The sequence below is a fragment of the Tupaia chinensis genome, unplaced genomic scaffold (genome assembly GCF_000334495.1).
Source record: "Tupaia chinensis unplaced genomic scaffold, TupChi_1.0 Scaffold145814_1, whole genome shotgun sequence".
In the NCBI taxonomy this organism is placed as follows: domain Eukaryota; kingdom Metazoa; phylum Chordata; class Mammalia; order Scandentia; family Tupaiidae; genus Tupaia; species Tupaia belangeri.
The window spans coordinates 816,019-822,107 of NW_006205672.1; the positions used below are offsets into that span (position 1 = coordinate 816,019).

A 6,089-nucleotide genomic window follows, 5' to 3' on the forward strand; every position below is an offset into this window, starting at 1 on the left:
TGGTGAAAGCGAACAGTCCCTATGGCACAAAAAAAAAAAAAAAAAAAAAAAAAAAAAGAAACAAAAACCAATTTTTTAAATGCATAGACTACAAAATGTGGCATCCTATGTCTGGGAAGACAGACACCCAAAGAAACAGGCAGTTGTGATGCGGCTGAAGAGGGACTGAGAGCTAGGAACAGAGATGGGAGTCTCTACTCTCTAGAAAGTAGAAAGAGATGAGCTTTCTACTGTGTGTCTATTTTCCTGTCCCTTTTGACTACGGAACCATGTAGATGCACTACCTACTCAAGGGACGACTTAAGCAAGGGTTACGTGTGCCAGTCCAAGGGGTCCCAGAATGGGCAGATGTGTCCTGCCTGAGAGCCACAGCTAGGGCCATCCTCCAGGGCCGGCATTACCCGAGCTCAGAATCAGGAAATCGAATGTATCCTAGGTCTTCTCTGGCTCCAGCAACTTTGGGAAAAGGTTCTCTTCCAAGCAAATAATAAAAAAATATTTAAAAAACCAGCTTCCCCAGTCCTTCTGCTAGTCTCCACCAGAGCCTGGCACCAAACTGGAGGAGGAGCCTCTAACGTGCCAGACAGAAACGCAAACATACCCAACTCAACTTCCCCGTGGAGTCCTGGCCAAGGAAACTTGGCAAGGTCCCTTTCAAGACTGTAGATGTGCCAGAAGCTAAGAAACCAGGGTGAGATGAGAAGGGAAGGGACAGCAAGAGCAGATCTCCAAGGGAGAAAGGGTTGGTGGGGGAATCAGGCTTCCTAGGAGGAAGAGCATTCTTAGCATTCCCAGCTCCTCCCTTAGAGAGTAAGGAACAGAGAGGGAGGGGCCTTTATTGGGAATGATCCTTCACCTTTTTGGCTCTGAGGCTCCATTTAAGAAATGGATGAAAGAGGGCCAGCAGGTGGCATGATGGTTAAGGCTCTGGACTCACCCAGGGCCAACTGGTCAACCGCAGTTTGAGTCCTAGACCTGGTGGCTTCCTCTCTCTCTCTCTCTTTCTCTCTCTCTGGTGAGTGTGCATACCTTACAGCAATTTTTTTCTTCTTTTTTTTTTAAGAATTATTTTATTTAACTTTACTTATTAATTTATTTTAATTTGACTGGAGAGGGACAGAGAGAGAGAAGGAAATTGAGAAAGTAAGCCACCAGGTCCAGGACTCGAACTGCGTCAGCCATGTGAGAGTCCAGAGCCCTTACCCCCCCCCCCCCCTGCCAGCCCCTACAGCAAACTTTTAAAAATAGTAACAACAGGGGCCGGCAGATGGCATGGTGGTTAGGGCACTGGAATCCCACATGGCCTACTGCAGTTCAGGTCTGGAACCTGGCGGCTTGCTTTCTCACTTTCCCTTTCTGGTCAAACTAAAATAAGTAAATAAATAAAGTTAAATAAAATAATTATTTAAATAATAATAAATAGGAGATGGCCCACAAGAACTTTTACCATAGAATCTTCAAAGGTTTATGAAGTGAGGGACCAGCAGTTAGTGTAATGAATATGTCGCTGGACTCCCATGTAGTCGACCATGGCTTGCGTCCTGGACCTGGAGGCTTAAAACTCATGCCAGGCGTGTGTGCGTGTGTGCCCAAAATCCCAAGAGAAGAACAGAGAAGGGATTGCGGCATGGCCATCCCCCCTGGGGGGTGATTTCTTGCTTTCTGTCTCTCTATCTCTGTCTGGCGAACGCATGCGCCCTATAGCAAAAACCTCTCAAAAAAAAAAAAAAAGGTTTATGAAGTGGGCCAGCAGATGGCATAGAGGTTATGTTGCTGGACTCCCATATGGTTGACCATGGTTCAAGTCCCAGAGCCAGTGACAAAAATCACAGCGGGCTCGTGTGTGTGCCTTCCCGAGATCCTGGGAGAATGGAGAAGGGATTGTACATGGCCATCTCCCCAGAGTGGGGGTGGGGAGTGATTTCTTACTCTCCCTCTCACGGCTCTGTCTCTCTCTCTCTCTCTCTCTCTCTCTCCAGCAAGTGCACACTCCCTATGACAAAAAAAAAAAAAAACTCTTAAAAAATTTAAAAAGAAAAGAAAAGAGACCATGGTAGTCGACCGTGGTTTAAGTCTTGGACCCGGCAGCTTAAACTCATGCTGGGTGCATGTGTATGTGCCCAAGATCCCAAGAGGGCAATGGAGGAGAAGAGATTGTGGTGTGGCCATCCTCCCTGGGGGGTGACTTCTCGCTTTCTGTCTGTCTTTCTGGCGAGCACAAGCACCCTGTAGCAAAAACCTCGTCAAAAAAAAGAAAACACACACACACACACACACACACACGGTTTATGAAGGTACACAGGTAAAGTAGTTCTCCAAACCATGTATTCAGAAGGCACGGGACTAGAGTGAGGATCTGGCCCGAAAACCTAGCTCAGCTCTTGATGTCTAGAACCTTGGACAAATCACTTTTCTAATCCTTAGTTTCCTCACCTATAAAATGGGCATTATAACACCTCACAAGGTAATCTGTGAGAACTAGATAAATACTCATAGAGGTGTATACAACCGTAAAAAATGTTAAGTTATACACTGACGATGTTTGCAGTTTATTGTACTGAAGTTCTACTTTAACAGAAAGGTGGGAAATAAAATATTAAACATGAAAGCGCCTAGCAGAATATGCCTGTCACGAAGCTGACTACTGTTACTACTCCTTCCAACAGGAACTTACTGGCTCAACCTGGTTCACAGAAAAATGTCACTTCCTCAGAGAAGCCTTTCCTGACCACTCCCTCCCAGCAACCAGGTCAGGTCCCACACATTCACTGTCCCACAAACCAGGTCAGATCCGTGTTACATGATCTACGGTTGTCCGTCTGTGGGTCTGCCTCAGTTCCTCTTCATGCACTTATGAGGGAGATCACCTGTTTCCTGTCTGTCTCCCCCACTACATTATAAACTCCTGGTGGGCCAAGACCAGGCCATCAATTGATCACTATCTCCCCAGTAACTGGCTCAGGGACTGGATGGTCAATAAATATTTGCTAAAGGCTGTATCCTGAACCAAGGTGGACTCCAAAACAGCAGAGAGATTTGCCCAGAGATCCCCCATGGCCATTTCTCATTGTCCTTAGTGACAAGACCACTTCCTGGTCAGACTCCGTGCCCCTGCAGTCATGATCTCTGAACCAAGCGTGCCTAGACTGCCAGCTCTCGGACACCATGTGATTTATTCATGACGCAGCCTACCCTGTCAGTACATCTACTGATCTTTCAGATCCAGGTCAAGGAGTTCCCAGTCGAGGCCCCGTGGAGGGCACAGTCGAGGCCCTGTGGAGGGCACAGTCCCTTGGGTCAGAGAGCCAAATTGTTCGGAGGTGCTCCGGCACATTCCCTTAAGTCTGATAACTCCCTGACTTCGATAGCTTTCGGTTCCAGGACATGTGGGTCAGAGGCCAGGAGGGCAGCAGGGATCTTTGGGGTGGGTCGGAAAACAGGGCTCTAAATGATTCAACACGGAAAACCCGAAACCTACCCGCCTTCAGTTACGAGGACAGAGGGGCGGGGCCCAGGGAGCAGGGCAGCTCCAAGGCCTTGCGTAAACCCCAGAGACAGGTAAACAGTGATCGAGCACCAGGCAACATGGAGCCCAGGGCCTGTGCTCTCACCAGATGCCTGACCCTGCCTTTCTCTCCGCTGGCACATGCCCAGGGCTCTCCTCACCACCAACTGTACTCTGGTAAGAGAGCAGGCCACAAGTTAATTCAGCTTCATCCGTCTGCCTCTGCCATCCCTGCCTGCCAGGAGGGGGAGGACACTCTAGACCTGTACCAGAGAGTCACTTCTCCCTGAGTTATTCATTAGCTCGCCCTGCCCCAATTCCATCACCTCTGGCCCAGCCATATGCGTCTGGCTTCCAACTAGGAGTGACAGGGTCCCTGGACTTCTGGCAGGAAGGAGGTGGGGTGGTTTCGGGTGTGTGGAGGAAGGACGGAGACACACAGCAGGTCATACACTGGACGGTACATAACTGGCAGATTTAGGAACTGGGACAACTAGTGATGCAGTGATTAGAACCCCTTTGGAGGTGACAAGGAAAGAAAATGGTCAAAATAGAAAAGAACAGCTCAGTGACCTTGATTACTCAGCTACCGTTTTCTCATAAGAGTTATGGAGAGAAATGGGTTCCTGTGGATCCAAAAAAGAGACCCCCCCCCCCAAGTGGACTCCAGGCTAAGTCCACTAAAAAACAGAAACCTGAGAGCCAGGCTAGAGCTGCTTGGCCAGTAGGGAAAAAACACAACCGTGAGGAACCAGGCCCCTGCAAACTGGCCGGACTGGTTTCAGAGGCAAGGGAAAGGGGAGGGCTGGGGAGACTACACTGGCAGCCTGGAAAGCAGACCAGAGAAATCTACGGCACAGAGGAGGCAGAGAGCAAGACCATGCCAGGGACTCTGTCCAGCCTGGACGACAAAGCCAAGGAGGAGTCAAGGAGGCGGGGAACAGGAGACAAGCAGGAGGAGCAGGTCACAAAGAACCTGGAGAAGGACATACCGGGGTAGGACAAGGAAGACTTTGTCTCCCTCTACCCCTCCCTCTCAAGTTCTGAAAGTTGCATTCAGGATGCCACCCTGGCCTTGGCCACCTCCCTGGCATGAAAGGAAGCAGCCCTACCCCATCCTCACCTCCCACAAGGGGAATGGCATGCAGGTCAGCCTGGGAAATGCAGGAAGGGTTCTAGGAAGCCAGAATCCTCTTAGAGGCATGCAAATCTCTGGATTAGCAGTCCCCCAGAGCCCCTGACTCCCAAATATCCTGGGTGAAAGAGGTGCAGAGGCACGTGTAGGCAGCCTGTCCACAATCACAGCGGATGCTAATTATTTACCAGTTACAACCTTCCCCAGGCAAGGCATCAAAGGGGCCAGCTAAGGTTGGCTCTGGTTCCCTTACCTGCCTAAGGCAAGGAAATTTGACTCAGAAGTTTTGTAGGGCCCCAATGTGCACCTCTCCTCTGGTCTGGGGATTTGGAGGTGGAGTTCCCCTAGTCTTGTGGTCCCTCAAGGGTACCTGCCGGTTTCCTGCACCGTGAGTGCTGGGCCAGTCTGACCATGGTCAGGAGTCAGAGATGCAGGGCGGGGTTTCAGGGAGTAAAGGGAATTCCGCAGCCATCAAGGAAATTACTAAATTCCCAACCCCACCCAATGGCCCCCATCTAGAACCACAGTAGAAAACAAGCATGCCTGGAGAAAGAGTTTGATATCAGCCCACAGAAAGAGGCCTCAGGAGAAATAAAGAGTTTCTAGGTATTTGGCAGGCTCAGGGACCTATGCTTCCTCCTGTCCACCTTTTGCAGAGCATTCTCTAAGGAGGAAGGAGGAAAAATTCTCCCTGGCATGAAAGCAAAGGAGGACAGAAACTGAAAGACTTATCGTTTCACACCTATTAAAGAAGTGGGGGTGCCCTCTTGTGCCCCTCGGTGTCTCTTAATTGCAACTGCCTTCACCTGTGGGGGAATAGTTACAGAAAGGTCCCACACCTCACAGCCATCGCAAGCCAGAAGGGAGGTGTCAGCAGCCAGGTCCAGCTGGCAGACTGGGAAAAGAGCCTCAGGAAAACAGCACCTGCCTGATGCCCTCTGCTCGCGACTCTGAACCTCAGGTAGCAGTTCCCTTTGCCCAGCTGGGACTAACTCCTTCCTTCCACCACCCCGGTCTCCAAGAGAAATTCTGCCCCTAGGGCTGGTGTCTGCCTCCAGAGATATCCTGGCCCTGAAACGGCCCTCACCCGGCACCTTCCCAGCCACCTGCCTCTGGCACCTTAGAGCAGGGGCCAGCTCTTAATCAGTCCTACCACCAACCCTGACCTCCCCCCCAACCCTCTCCAACCCAGCACTTGTGCCCCGGAGGGGGGTATTCTGCCTGCCTCGACCCCCGCCCCTCAGGGGTACACCTGAGGACTCGCTTGCCTCTCAGGTGCCCTTGTCCCCGCCCAGCTCACTCACCCCAGCCAGGCTCGGCGCTCCCGGGCTCGCGCTCCGGGCTCGGGCTCGGGCTCGGGCTCGGGCTCGGGCTCGGGCTCGGGCTCGGGCCGGGGACGCGCGGGCAGCGGCACGGAGAAGCACGAGAAGCCCAGGTCGGGCGGGATGC

The 6,089-nt window shown here is 51.4% G+C and overlaps 1 protein-coding gene across 1 annotated transcript in view; it reads right to left on the reverse strand.

Annotated features, from left to right (window-relative positions):
• Positions 1-6,016, reverse strand: part of CGN (cingulin) — a 39,773-nt gene extending 33,757 nt beyond the window's left edge. Inside the window, exon 1 of the mRNA XM_006168409.2 lies at positions 5,945-6,016. The gene's annotated coding sequence lies outside the window, so the exon portion shown is untranslated. The remainder of the gene's footprint in view (positions 1-5,944) is intronic.
• Positions 6,017-6,089: the final 73 nt, after the last annotated feature.